The sequence below is a fragment of the Leopardus geoffroyi genome, chromosome D1 (genome assembly GCF_018350155.1).
Source record: "Leopardus geoffroyi isolate Oge1 chromosome D1, O.geoffroyi_Oge1_pat1.0, whole genome shotgun sequence".
Classification (NCBI taxonomy): Eukaryota; Metazoa; Chordata; class Mammalia; order Carnivora; family Felidae; genus Leopardus; species Leopardus geoffroyi.
In genome coordinates this window covers 32,229,501-32,244,755 of record NC_059329.1, presented here as the reverse complement: position 1 = coordinate 32,244,755, position 15,255 = coordinate 32,229,501, and the positions used below count along the sequence as shown (strand labels likewise).

Here is a 15,255-nt window from a genome sequence, read left to right as displayed (position 1 = left end):
CTGCTTTCAGGTTTGGAGACTGGGGAGGGCCTGAGAGACACAATGATTTTCCCAGGACAAAGACAAAGGAGGTCCAAATTTAACTCTGTCTTCTCAAAGCTAGAGTCTTCATTACATTTTCAGGGAGATGTAAAAAGGGATATTTTAACAAATTTTGTTTGGCTAAGGAGTTGGCATGGGGGAAGAGAAGGAGCAATAAACATCCCATAGGGGGCTTTGGGTAAGTATGATTCAAAGAAGGGGCCCTGGTAACAGAATCTTCAAAAAGTGATCTCACATCTTTGGTCATAGACCTTAACAGAACTTAGAACTGTAATAACCAAGTGCCCACATTCTAGACACAGCCCCCTATTCAGCTCACTTGGGTGGAGACACTGAAGATAGTAAGATGTTCCAATGTTGTCTCCCTGGTTTCAGAAGATCTGGGCTCAGGAAAGCTCAGTGAGAATTTTCTTTGTCGCTGTAGACATTGGCTCAGACATCAGCCCCATGCATCTGGTCATTTTGGAGAAGGCACCAAAAGGTAACACAGAAGAACACATGGCAGGCCAATTCAGGCCAGGACAAAACTGTGGTTTCACCTGAGCAGCCCCACACCTCTTGTCCCTCATAACTTGTGTGTGTTGGGGAGGGAGAAGGCAGGGAATCAGGGTTGGGTCCCTCCTGGGAGGAAGCTGGTTGTTAGATGTTGGAAGCCTGGTGGGTCTTTCCTGTTCATGCCTCAGGTCATGGCTGGTGCATGAGGTGAGTTCCTTTACCCATATGTGAAACCTGAGCTCTATAGGTTTTATCTTGTTTCCTCCCTGACTAGAGTTCTTTGCCGATGCCCTACTATGCCCCAATTTTGAAACAGATTTTCCCTTGAGAGTATCCCCCGGTGGCAATGTCCAGACATGTCCCTTATTCCTCCTGGCCAAGCTACCAGGCACTGTCTTTGCAGAACTCAAACCAGGAGATCATCGAGGAGCTGGCTGATGAGTTCAACAACTCCATCCTCCTAGATAAGGGGCAGGTACCTCAAGCCACCATTAGTGTCCAGTACTGGCCTGAGGTGAGAACAAGAGTAGAGGGGCCTCCACAACGAGGACTCTAAGAAGAGTGGGGCCCTTTCAGGGCTTTCCCACATGAGCACTCCACAGGCCTATTCCCAAATCAATATGAACCTCCCCACGTAAAACCACCAGCTGTGTGGTAGAGTAGGAATACACTCTTCACATAATTGTAGAAATAGTTTTAAACATGTGTATTGTTCTTGCATTTCATTAGTGCTTTGATTGTTTTAACTGCCTGCCCCGATATCCAGTGGATCAGTCAGCTCAAATGTCCTTGTGGTCTTTGTCCAAGTCTTATAAGTTATCACTGTTTATATGGTGGTATGTACAAGATGGGGAGTGGATTAATGCGGTGTGTGTATTTCTCAACAACTTATGTGACAGAACATGTGAAATCATTGTAGGATCACCAGATCAGGAAGTTTGGACTTATTCATCTTCATAATATCTCATAAGGAAAATCATTTGCCACTGATTTAGGCTTTTCATGTTCTTGGACCTTGACAAGCATTAATTCTATTGCCATTTTAGCTGTTCTGCACGTTACATCTTCAGTGTCCTAATGGGCTGTATTAATTTGATAAGTGTGCCATAATATACAACCACAGAATGGGTGGAAGGCCTATAATGCCTACTGGCCTGGTAATTCTTTCTCTCTTTCCCTCTCTTTCACTCTCGCTCTCTCTGTCTCACTCTCTCCCCCTATTCTCAAAAGATAAACATTTAAAAAATTAAAATTTAATTTCCTTCTCATCTGCAGCCCATGGACAAATACTTGAAGCTGGCAGAGTAAAATGCTTCTCCAGGAACTCCTTATTGTCTTAATGTTAATATTTTGCTAGAGGGAAAAACAACCTTAGCTTGAGAATAGCTAGGCCTCCAGGAATCTGTGAGTCTTTAGCAAATGGAAGTGCTTGCCACTTGCCATTTGACTTTACCTTCCCCAAGCCCATATTATATAACCAGTCATTCTTCACATTATTAATAACAACAACAACAACAATAATAATAATAATAAAATAAATGCGAAGAAGCACACTGAGGACAAAGTTGTTCACCTCAGGTGAAAACGGAATGAAGCTGAGACCTTTGACACGAGCACCACTTCCTAGGCAACTTGGTGTCCTGAGAGTAAGAAGGAAACCCCTGTGGGGTTGGGATGCAAGGAATAACGAGCCACAGGAACGTGGCATCCTGATCTGGATGGCACAAGAAGGCTTGTAGCTCTTGCCTTACTCTTCTATTCAGTGGGAAGAGGCACTCGTGATCTATCTGAATGTTGTCTTGTCTGTGCTGGCTGGCAACCATGCCTGTGGAATTGGGTTCTGGTCCCAGAGTCCTTGAACGGACTCTCTGCCCTGACCATCTGGGGAAAAACAATGCTCATGCTCCAACTTTGATCTTTTCAGAATGCAGGATCATCACAGGGTCAGTGGGGTCCGAGTAACCAACAAAATCAGAAGCCTGCCAAGTGCAGATGTCTCCATGAAGGAGGGCAATATGTGTCCTTAGGAATCACCATGTGTTAGCTGGTTTTAAATGCTGGGCACTGAGTAACAGCCACATGGTTCCTGACTCTGACCTCTGATCTCCATCTCCCCTTGCACAGAAGGGAGGATGGCTTCCTCCCAATAACACTTGCCCCTTTCCAAGGCTTTTGCCTTCTTTTGCCAAGATAAGTCTCACAGGTGAGCCCATGGAGAATGAATTTCCCACGTTCTCCTGGATTCAGGAGAACTTAGCAGGACTTCACAAGTAAAATCGGAGAGAAATACTTCCAGGCTCAGACCCCCACCCCTGACTGGAACACCTGTTTAGAAAAAGATCAAGGGAATTAGAAGAGATGCACTTTGGTCCAAATTCTTTGTCTCAGATGATAATGGAATAATGCTGGGAATGAAGTGACTGGCACACATCCCCAGGGAACCTTGGAAACTTGTGGGCTATAGACAAATGGAACATAGTTTAACTACACATGGGAATGCCGAAGGAGCATAAACACCCTACAATTGACCTCAAAGAGTGAAGGAGGGCTTGGGACATTTGCCAGCTTTGCAGCTGTTCCTGCCAGGGGGTAAAAGCAGTAGGATTTGGAGGGCAGAGTCTCCACCTGGGCTGGTGCCCGAGTCTGTGGGACTGGGTTCTCATTTTTTAAGTTTTGAGTAGTTTCATTCACATTCACCTGCTGTGGAAACCCTTAGTGGCTCAGAAATCAGGATGTTCAGGCAGACTATGGCAGCAGAACAGAACACAGTAATAGTCACTGCAAAAACATAAGACGTCAATGCCCCAAGTTTTTAGGAGGGCAACATTATTCTCTTGATATCAATTAGTTGATCAATTAATTGATTAGCAATTAGTTGTTGTGGGGGCAGAAAACAACATTCATGTATGCTCACTCACAGTTAATCAGCCCTATCAGTGTGGCTTTTTGTTTTTTTAACTTCTGACTGTGGCCCTAAAGGCCACATCTTCATCAGCATTGGCCACAGAAGTGAGGCCAACTGACTCCGAATATCACCTGCGGCTACCCACAGCAATCCTCTTGTGCTTAAGACACCCAAGTCCCCAAGGTTGATCTGGCAGACACCCCAGGGACACCTGTTCCTCAAGCGATTCCAAACACATGGGGACTTGGCATGACTCCACAATTGAAATTGGAGCAAAAGGCTGCCAGACTCTGGCACTGAATGTCTCACAGTGAACACAAGATTGGGATAAGTGTAAGGGAAAGGATACATCGAAAAGGATACGCTGAGGCCTAAGGTTCTTCATCTCAGAGGAGACCAGAATGAAGCTGTAGATAATGTTATTGGCACAATTCCCCAGGCAAGTGTGGTGATCCAAGGAGTATGAAAGACCTGTGGCCTGAAGAGAAGTGGAACATCCAGTAACTATACCAGGGAGTTCTGTGGGCAAAGGTCATGCACCCCAACTTCAATAAGATCAGGAATGTGTCAGGCTCTCACCAGCTTTCAAGCCCTTCGTATCTATGGACAGAGTTGTGACTCACAAGGTAAGATCTTGCTCCTGGCAAGTGTGCAGATTCAGCTCTGATATTTCAGTCTTTGGGTATTTTTGTGCCCTAACCTCCTTGGTGAATGGACTTTACATGACTGAACCCTGAGTGTATCAGGAGGTAGGAAGCTCAGGCTTTCCTGAAAGGGGTGGACAGAGAGCAGGACACTGGTCCCATGCCAACAGAATCCTGTGAAACACAGAGTTCTTACTGGCCGGAAGTCAACCTTTACACTTTGGTATCAGAAGTTAATTGCTATGTGATGACACACGGTGTGAATGCAGGCTCTCTGCGAATTACTGGGCGCTGTCTGAGTGACAGTCCTAGAGCTCCTGAATTTGCCCTTAGACCCTTGCTCCCGAAAGGAGATCGGGTCCTTCCCAACATCATCTGCCCCTGTGCACATGCAAATCTCTTCTGATGAACAGTTTCAAGTGCCCTGTGACTTTTTGTGCCAAGATAGAGCTTGCAGAAGAGTTCCATCGACTTCTGTTGCCCAGGCCCTCCCACATTACTGAGAACTAATCACGACTCCATGATTAACATCAGAAAATGCTCCTAGATTGTGTCTGTGAATGTGCCCTAATGAAATCCTCAGTCATGAAAGAGCAAGGGAATCTGAAGGGATGCACTGAGGGCCAAATGTCTTCATCTCACATGAAAATAGTATAAAGCTCCATGTGAAGTCACTAGCACTTTTCCCTAGGCAAGGTTGGTGTCATCACCAACATGAGTGGGCCAGATAGATCTAAGGGGAAACATCCTTTCATTACACTTAGAAGCCCTGTGTGCAAAAAGGCTGTCACTAGTTTCCATTCCTTTCTTTCAGTGATAGACCAGTAATTTTGGGGCTCTTGCCTGGCTCCTGGCTCACACCCAAGTCTGTGGAAATGGGCTCTGGTCTTTTAGCTCTTGAGTTTCTTGTTTCTATCCTTACATCTTCAAGGTAGGGGCATTGCATGGACAAACCATTTGTATCTCAGAATGAAGGAAGTTCAGACATTCCAGGAGGTTGGTAGAGAGCAGGGAGTGACCATCTGTGCCAACACAGTCCGGCCAAGCACTGAGTTCTCAGTAACAGAACATTTCCTCCCCAACATCAAAACTGAATTGCGGTGTGGTAGCACACCACCAGCGTGGGAGCTTGCCTAACGTTTCTTATCACTGAGGACAGACAAGTTGATCATGACTCTGACCCCTGATCTCAGTCTCTTCTTGTCCCTGAAGCGAGTTGGGCTCTTTCCAGCACCACCTGCATTGAAGTGCATTTGGGTTTTACATTCTCAACTCCATTTAACATCTCAGCTGATTGCTTGGCAGCATGAAAGCTGTCTTTGTATTGCATTAAACACACAGGAACACATCACTCTGTTTTTATGTCTTCGGCTGCATAATAACATGTGTGACTAAATGGAAAGCCAACCAGAAGTTTGTTGAGCTTTCAGTAATTCTGTGTGATATCCAAACAGGTAACTGACATCTAACATACATTTACAAATATCTATAATATTTTTTTTAATGTTCATTTTACTTTTGACACAGAGAGACAGAGAATGAGTGGGGGAGGGGCAGAGAGAAAGGGAGACACAGTATCCGAAGCAGGCTCCAGGCTCTGAGCTGTCAGCACAGAACCCGACGTGACGTTGGAACTCACAACCACGAGATTATGACCTGAGCCGAAGTCGGACGCTCAACCGACTGAGACACTCAGACACAGTCTGTCATTTGTGGTTCCTGCATTTTGTGAAATTCTGCTATCACCTAAAAATGAGGAGTTTGAATATTGAAACACCTCTGACTAGGAAATGTCATAAGGAACCATTGAAACTTCATCATAACACATTCTGTGCTCATTTATTTCTTCATTTATTCTATATGAGTGGCAAACATTTGCTTTTATGATATTAGTGCTTAACTATAAGCATAAAGACAAAATAAAAGCTAGCATTCTAGGAATAAGTGAGTTGGTCACAACAAACCATAAGAAAGTATTTCTTCTTTTTCTTTGTTTTTTTTTTTTCTTTCAAAGTGTTCTTTGGAATATGTTCAACAATGATGCCTCCAGCTTTCCTTTTGTTTCTCAGGATTACTTTGGTGCTTCGGGGTCTTTGGTGATTCCATATGGATTTTAGGATCGTTTGTTCTACCTGTGTGAAAGTTTCTGGTGCTATTTATTTTCCTAGGGATTGCCTTCAATGTGCACATTGCTTTGGGCAGTATAGACATTTTAACCATGTTTGTCTTTCCAATGCATGAGCATGGAATGTTTTCCCATGTCTTTGTGTCATCTTCCATTTCTTTCATAAGTTTTCAGAGTACAGACCTTATACCTCTTTGGTGAGGTTGATTTCTAAGTATCTTACAAAGTAACCTTGGTGCAATTGTCAATGGGATCGATTCACTGATTTCTTTTTCTGGGTGGGTGAAGGCTGGGATAGATGGGTGTTGAGTATTGAGGAGGGCACTGGTTATGATGAGCCTTGGGTGTTGTCTGTGAGGAATCGCTGAATTCGAATCCTGAAACCAATATTGCACTGTATGTTAACTAATGAGAATTTAAATAAAAGTTTTGGGGGAAAAAAACTCAGAAAAAAATGAGCAGATTATGTGTTCTAGCCATTTGCACACCTCCATTTTTACCCTGGTATCCTGACTCAGACATTTTATCTTGGAGTACGTAGCTCACACACACACACAATTTTGTTTGGGTGCTGTGCTTCATTAACATTGATATCAGAAATATACAAGCACAAAATATCTTTGGATAAAGTGTTTCTCAGGTTAGAATACTAAAAATGTCATTTACTTGATCAATTTAAAAATGTATAGCTCAACGTTCCAGTTCTAGTTTATCTGAATTCATTTTATATTGAATGACATTTTTTTCAGGTCTAGTTAATTTTTATGTAAATGACTTGAGGTTCTAGCCACACCACAATGCATTAAGTACAGATTCTGCTTTTTTTAATTTTAAAAAAGGAAATACACTACTGAGATGTTAGAGGAGGGAGATCAATAATATGTGACCTCCCATGGTGGGCAATCCATATTCAGTATAGACTAGCCACATCCGGGGTTCATGTATATGATGAAGAAACACATGTGTATTCCATTTGTGCCACTGTTACTTTGAAATCTACTGCAGGTGCCCCAATTTCACCCTTAACCAAAGCAGAACTTTACCGTTGGAACACCGTGTGACTTGGGAAAGGAGCTATATCTTTCTGAAGGACAAACCTCTGCATGCCTAGTAGCAGAGGTAGGTGTGAAGGTAGACTGATCCTGAGATATAATGCTTATGCCTTCACTCTTGGGAATAGTAGGTGATAGTGGGGTGGGGTGGGTGCTTCAGACCTACATCTTGAGCAGTGTCTTTACTGCATTACCTTCCCTCATAAGACAGGGAGCACACTCAGGCACTGCTAGGTTAGTGATGTCCTGGTACCTGGTGGTGGACACAGACCTGATTTTTCCTCATTGGTTCCAAACACTTGCCTGTTTCATGCAGGTTTTTATGCCTGTTGAAAGTAAGCCTGTATCCTTAGTATAAGGGTGTGGCTGAGCACTCCTCACTGGACACCCGAAGCAGTGTTATTAGAGCCTGACATCACATCCTCTGGAGAACTGGCCTTTAGATTTATGTACTCAGGCTCTCAAGGTACAGAGGGATGAGTGATCTAATCAAGACACTAAGACTGGCCCAGATCACAGGAGGTGGGACAAGTCTAGAGGACAAGGCTGGGTTCTGCGTTTTTAAGCCATGGCTCAAATCCTGCCAATCATTTATGCTTCAGAAATGAGAGAATCTACTCTTCTGGAAGACATCCTGCCCACTTGCTCTCTATTTGGGATCATTTTACTCTCCAATGTGCTCTGGCACGCACATACTGACATTGTGTTCAAGAAACAACAGACACTGGGGAAGTGACAGGAGAGAAAGAAGAAAGCGGTTAGAGGGAGATCGGCCATGGGGCAGTAGCATCCATTTTCGTAGCTGCATGCTCAAAGACCCAAAGCTGGGCAAGGATTTCCTAATGTTCATAGGTTTCTGCTGGACCAAGGGCCATCCTTGGCCCAGCCTCCAGAGGAAAGGCCTATGGTACTGCATTCCAACTCTGTGGGAACCTGGAATTATGATGAGCTACGTCCCCTTAAGTTAGATAATGCTATAGGAGAAAAGGCTTCAGTGTCCTCCTGTAGAGTGTTTTGTTTCTCCAGACTTCCATATAATCATAGTCAAGTGGCCTTTTGTTTCTATCACTGTGTTCCAATTTATTAGGGACATGCTTTATACTTGATGGAATTCTTTTAGTGCCAAGAGAAGCTTGGAGACTTGGGTTGGTGAGGACTTGGGATAGGAAAGCACATGCCAGAGCACTGTACACTGAGTCTAGAGTGCAACCACAATACCAGTCCTTGTTGGACCCCCAAGATCTTCATTTGGAAATAAGGGGTCATTGTTCTGGCTGACATGAGGATGCCTAAAGAGTAAAGAGTATACTCAGGGGATGGTCAGACAAAGGGGAATGGCCAACGCCTGAGTTCCCTTGCACAACCCTGAAGCCTGTAGGTCCTGAGCTTTACCTTGGGACATTCAAGGCCCACTGCCTTCATGTCAGCCACATAAAAGTGCTGATTTTGTTTGGTGTTCTTCATGCCTATGGCTCAACTGCTAGTGCTGAACACGAGCGACCAGGCAGCCTCCTGTGTCAGTGGTGCCCACTGAGATTTGCTGGAGGAACTGGATCAAGGAAAGGTCATTCAGAGGTCATTCTGGTTTTCACCTACCTCAGATACAACAGGAATTTCCCATTACTACCAGCCTTATCCACAGATGAAACTGGTTAAAATCTAGATGAAGGGCCACAAGGTCCTTCTCTTTATTCGTTCAATAACTGCTCCAAGCACTCACCTTGTGCTTGGGGATCTGGTGGGCCTAAGTGCAAGGCTTACAATGACAAAGTGGCCCCTGCCTGCCAGGTCATCACAGTCTGGAATGGAGATGGACATTGGTATCAAAGACAGGACATGTGAAAAAAAGGCAAGAACTGTAATAGTGAAAAGAATGAGTGTGCTGAGAGGACAGGCTGGGGAGTCATTGGAAGGTATGAGAGGCCTCACTGAGGTGACATTTACTGGTGCCAAAATGACAAGTGGGAACCACACTGCACATGTCTGCAGTGTGTCAGGGAGAAGATACTGCTGGTGCAGAGACTAGGAGACAGAATTGAGCTTGTCCATTAGAAACATTAGAATGGTGGGAAATACACTGTGAGTTCCTGGGAGGGGAGAAGCAGGGAGGAGGCAGAGCATAGACCAGATTCTGGGACCTAGTAGACTATGAATTATCCATTCCTCTCTTGCAGCATTATCCAAATACCTTGACTCTTAAAGCTACAAATATTTAAGAGCTCACATTTTTGTGCAAGAAGAATCCAGGCACGGCATAGCTTTGTGACAATGCCTCAAACTCTTTATGAAGCCAGGGCCGTTGTCTCAAAGGAGACTGAACAGGGTGCTCTTTTGCTCCCAAACTCACTCACATAGACAATGCCAGAATTCAGTTTGAACTGCAAGCCTATTTCAATCTTTTGACCTGGGAACTTGTATCTTTCTCTCCTTTATATAGGGGTCTCATATGGTAGCCCCTAACTTAAATGCTAGAACCTCCATTCTGTGGGTAGAGGAAAGACAGAGGGAGCACATGAGGGCAGAGAGCAGAGAGAGAAGGGAAAGAGAGAGACAGAGAAAGAGGACTAGGGAGACATAGAGGGAGAATGAACAAACTCAGAATAAAGAAGAAAGTAACAGAATTTTTGTCATGAAATCTTGAAACTGACCTCTCATCACTCCAAATGTGTTCTGCTGGTTAGAAGGTAGTTACTCACAGCTTAGTGGCTTCACAAGGAGTGATGTTTACTGGTATAAATGGATCACTGTCTGTGTCCCCTGGCAAAGTCCATGAAAGTATGTTGAACAGGCTCACCCCAGAACTAAGAAGAGTGGCTACATTTTGGAAATGGCTGTAAGTGATGAACATCGAGCCTCACTCATCATTAGAAAAGTGAACATAGGACAATGGATTTGGTGGAATTTCTCATCCATCAAACCAGCAAAAATATTTCACCAAACCCCTAAATTAGACTCCTTGTTGTGCATTAGAGATAAGGGCACTCGTTTTTCAGTAGTGAGAGGGGCCTCAACTCTGTTACTGGAGGCTGATTGTTGCCATGATTTCAGCTGCCATCCCCTTTGATTCTGGTGGGGAGGGGTCTGCTTCTAGAAATCAAAGTCAGTGATTGGAGATTTGCACAAAGAATTCACGTAGGCATGTATCTTCTCTGCTTTGACACTCAGAGCCCTGAATGTGACATCTCCTCAGACAGAGAGCAACCCTTTCCTCTGGCAGCGGGACCATGCTACAGCCATGTAAAATGATGGTGTCAGACAGAGTGTCTCACACTGTTGTCAAAATCCTTTACTGGGCCATTAGCAAGTGAATGGGCTGTTATGATATTTTTTTTCTTTTTTAACTTAAATGGTAGTTAGTTAGTTAGTTAGTTAGCATGTTGGTTTCAGAAGCAGAATTCAGTGATACATCACTTACATATAACATCCAGTGCTCACAAGTGCCCTCCTTAATGCCTATCACTCATCCAGCCCATCTCCCACCCATCTCCCGCCATCAACCCTCACTTTGTTCTCTATCATTAAGAGTCTCCCTTTCTTTTCTTCTGCACCTTCCCAAATGTTAAATTCTACATATAAGTGAAACGGTATGATATTTGCTTTTCAGATGGACTCATGACGCTTGGCATAATATTCTAGCTCCAACCATGTAGTTATGAATGGCAGGAATCCATGCTTTTTGATGGCTGGGTAATATTCTCACCAAGATCAAAAAACTTCCGGACAGTGAAGGAAACAATCAACAAAACTCAAAGCACTTTAAGGGATGGGAGAAAATATTTGCAAGCGACATATCTCATGAAGAGTTAGGATATAAAATCTAGAAAAAACTTATGAAACTCAACACCCAAAAACAAATAGCCCAGTTATGAAATGGGTAGGACATGAGTAGACTCTTTCCCTAAGACTTTCAGATGGCTGCGAGACACATGGAAAGATGTTCAACATCACTGTTCATTAGGGAATGCAAAGCAAAACCATAATGGAAAGACCACCTCACACCTGTTAAAATGGCTAAAATTAACCCCACAAGAAACAATAGTTGTTGGTGAGACATGGAGAAAGGGGAACACTCTTGGACTGTGGGTTGGAACACCAACTTGTGCAGCCACTGTGTTATGATCTTTTTAAGGAAAATGTTAGAGAGCACTCCTATGGTTACTTGTTGTTTTCATTTCTGTGTACTATTTAGGGCACTCTCAGCAGGTGAAGTTTTTCCCTATGATGAGTAGAGTAAAAACAAATTGAAAACCAATATAAATCAGTATTTAAAGATATGGAGTAGGGTTTACTCAGTTAAAATTAAAACAGAACAAAAAAAAAAAAACAAAAAAAAACAGTTTACCCAACCAAATAACTAAATTCCTATTGTGATTCCACTCTGTGAAAAAAAATGCTCATGTGTAGAAAAATAGTTTGGGCTGTGATTGTCTTTGAATACCAGGATTTTTATTTTCTTCATTGTCCTTATTTGTCTTTCCAAACAATACAGAAAGCTGCTGGGGGCGCCTGGGTGGCTCAGTCAGTTAGGTGTCCCACTTCAGCTGGGGTCATGATCTCACCGTTTGTGAGTTTCAGCCCTGTATCAGGCTCTGTGCTGACACCTTGGAGCCTGGGACCTGCTTTGGATCTGTGTCTCCCTCTCTCTCTCTGCCCCTCCCCTGCTCACACTCTGTCTCGCTCTCTCAAAAATAAACATAAAAAAATTTTAGCAAAAATACAGAAAGCTGCTGGCATATGTAACCTGGTTTGGTCAAGCTTCTTCACCTAGTAAATGAATGGATAGGTCCTCATTTAATGTTCTTTCTTCTTCACTATGTATTTGCTTTTTGGTTTATATACTTCCAGTTAGTTAATATGAAGAGTTATATTACTTTCAGGTCTACAATCCATATATCACTCTGTGCTTATTATGACAAGTACACCTCTTAAGCCCCATCTCCGATTTCACCAAACCCCCCGCAACCACTACCCGTCAAGTACTATCAGGTTGTTCTCTATTCTTGAGTCTACTTCTTGATTGTCTATTGCCTCACTCTCTCTCTCTCTCTCTTATTTTTTTCCATTTGGTTGTTTGTGACTTCAATGCCACATATGAGTAAAATTATTGGATGGTATTTGTCTTTTTCTGACTGACTTCTTTCACTTAACATCATACTCTGTACCTCCGTCCATGTCCTATACATGAATATATATACATATATATATATATATACACATATATATATGGATAGATAGATAGATGTAGGTAGATATATATGGATATATATACATGGATATATATATATAGATGGATATATAAGTGGATACATATATAGGTGGATATATACATATGGATATATTTATATTTATATTTATATTATTTATATTCTGGTGTCTTTTAAACAACTGTGACACAGGGCAGTATTCCCAACTAAGGCAACAAACCCAGCTTCTTATCACTGTCAGTAAAGCAACGCACTAAAATAATGAAGTGAATTTTACACAGGCCATCCCTATCATAGGGGATTCTAACTCTCTCACTCTTTCTCCCTATACACTCTGGTTACTCTAACTATGTGTGAGGGCTTCTCTCTCATTCATTTCCTGGATTCATAGCCAACTGTCTCTGGCTAGTGTACCTGGGGATGGAGATTTTAAGAAATATTCCCAAGCAGCTGCCAAAACTCCTTTTGTTTCAGGGAACTTCCTTATCTTCTCTGGCCTGAGATAGACTGCCTAATTCCACTAGTGGAAAACAAAACAAAACAGCACCAAAAAAAACACAAACAAAACAAAAAGTGGTATCTTTTCATCTATCTGAGCTGACAGGCTTTAGGAACAATGTGAAGTCTTTTCTCTGCCCTCTGTGCCTTTATGTGCCTTCAGGCCTCTTGGTGGCTTCTCAACTTTTCTGCCTTCCCTTCCCCCTCCCCCCCTTTCTGCATAGCCTGCATCTGCAGGGGCAAATTTGCAGGTGATGCCTGCAAATCTGGCACTTCATTGTCTCAGACAACACTCCTCCTCCCTACGCTGTCAAAAGGGGAAAACACAGACACACACCCACCCAAACACACACCCTTAAACTTTAAAGTTCCTCACTGGTTCCATGGGGAAAAAAATTGACAATGGTAAACTTTTGAGGGGACAGAGATGAAATATTATTAAGATAGGCATGTCTTTTAAATTATAAAACTTTATTAAGGTTTACTAAAGGTCAAATAAGCTCATGTTATATCTGTTCCAATTTATTAGCAAACTTTGTCTCATAGTTTTCATGGGTAATTGTTAAAATAGATTTCCGAGTCTTTGGTGACCTAAAACTTGAACGTTTTGCTTAAATGATAAATCGAATTAATTTCATCAGACTTTTAGGCCTCTTTCAAATCAAATGGAATGCTGAAGAATTTCTTACTAAACGTAAGTTGATACTTCTGACTTCTTATGGCAAAAAAAAAAAAAAAAAACACTAAACTATTTCAATCCAGTAAAAAACATGCTTTATGGTTAATGGATTCCTAAGTCTACCACATTAAAAAATATTCTGATGTAACAGACAAGTCACAATTGGTTACTACTTAGTTTTCACTGGAAACTAAGGTTTCTAAGAGTGATGATTCTGCATAATGTAATTAATAGAAAAAAGTGAGATATGTAAAAAACATATTAAAAATAAAAGCACATTTTTGGGGCGCCTGGGTGGCGCAGTCGGTTAAGCGTCCGACTTCAGCCAGGTCACGATCTCGCGGTCCGTGAGTTCGAGCCCCGCGTCGGGCTCTGGGCTGATGGCTCAGAGCCTGGAGCCTGTTTCCGATTCTGTGTCTCCCTCTCTCTCTGCCCCTCCCCCGTTCATGCTCTGTGTCTCTCTGTCCTAAAAATAAATAAACGTTGAAAAAATAAATAAATAAATAAAAGCACATTTTTGTTAAAAGGAGTAAGTAATCAAGTCAATAAATGAGTAAATATGCTTATTTATGTAACGAATGAACATATAAATGTTTGTTTATACATAAATGAATATATGAATATATTTACATATAAATTATAAATAAAGTAATTAAATATAATTTCAACAAAAGGGCAAAACAAGAGGACAACATGCCCTTTTAAGTTGTTTTACTTAAGCCTTGTTTGGAATTACCCATTCCTGATAAATCACAAGGCCAAGCAATTGAAAAATTAGCACATAATAGGCTCAAAAACATGTTAAAAAAACAAAAAGGGGAGATACACCTGGCTGTTTCTATGACAACCTCAGCGGCTTCTTGATCACGCTATGATTACTCTTAACTTTTACAATCTTAATCCTCAAGGGCTAACTGCATCTGAGTGACATTCTTCAAAATAAGATAAAACCTCTCACCCTATGGTGCTATGCAAAATCCCCGAAGGGGGCCCACACGGACTGGGCCCACTAAATGTCTCACCTAGGGTCGAGGATAGGCTTGTGTTCTTTCAGATTCCGGACCTCTGTGGGTTTCCTCAGTTGGCAAACACCATGGCATCATGGAGACCCCCAGGATATCTTCCAATGAACCAAGACTTCCAGAGAATGACTCTGAGTAAGCGGCCACTCTCCCCCTTTTTCAAGATGAAAGAAGCCTCTTCATGGACTCCTCATCCTGAAGCCACTCCACAAATGCAAGTCCTTGCCCCTGATATCACGTGGGGAAGCCTGAAATCCCTGTCTAACCAGGCCGACATCCTGGTTAGATGATATTGCATATACCCCCTCATTCACATCTGATGGCCATATTTTCTGTCATGAACAAAAATGTGATATGTGTAACCTTGATTCTTCTTGCCCTCATGTGTCCAGCCCAGGCTCAATATTCATATTGGGCTCATCTCCTTAACCCACCTCTATTTGAGAGCATAACACTCCTAGCCCAGGACATTTCTATTAGCAATATTGATACAGAGGTCATGGAAGGAGGCAATCTTAACCCGTCCTTCCAAATGGAGCAAGAGCATTGGCTTTATATGCCAAGACCTCAATGGTGGCTTCCTCCAGCA

At 42.5% G+C, this 15,255-nt stretch overlaps 1 long non-coding RNA gene across 1 annotated transcript; it reads left to right on the top strand.

Moving 5' to 3' along the window:
- The first annotated feature begins 251 nt into the window (after window positions 1-251).
- On the top strand, window positions 252-15,034 carry LOC123602395. The gene is made up of 2 exons (XR_006714476.1): window positions 252-523; window positions 14,699-15,034. It is a non-coding gene; the product is annotated as an uncharacterized LOC123602395 (long non-coding RNA).
- Window positions 15,035-15,255: the final 221 nt, after the last annotated feature.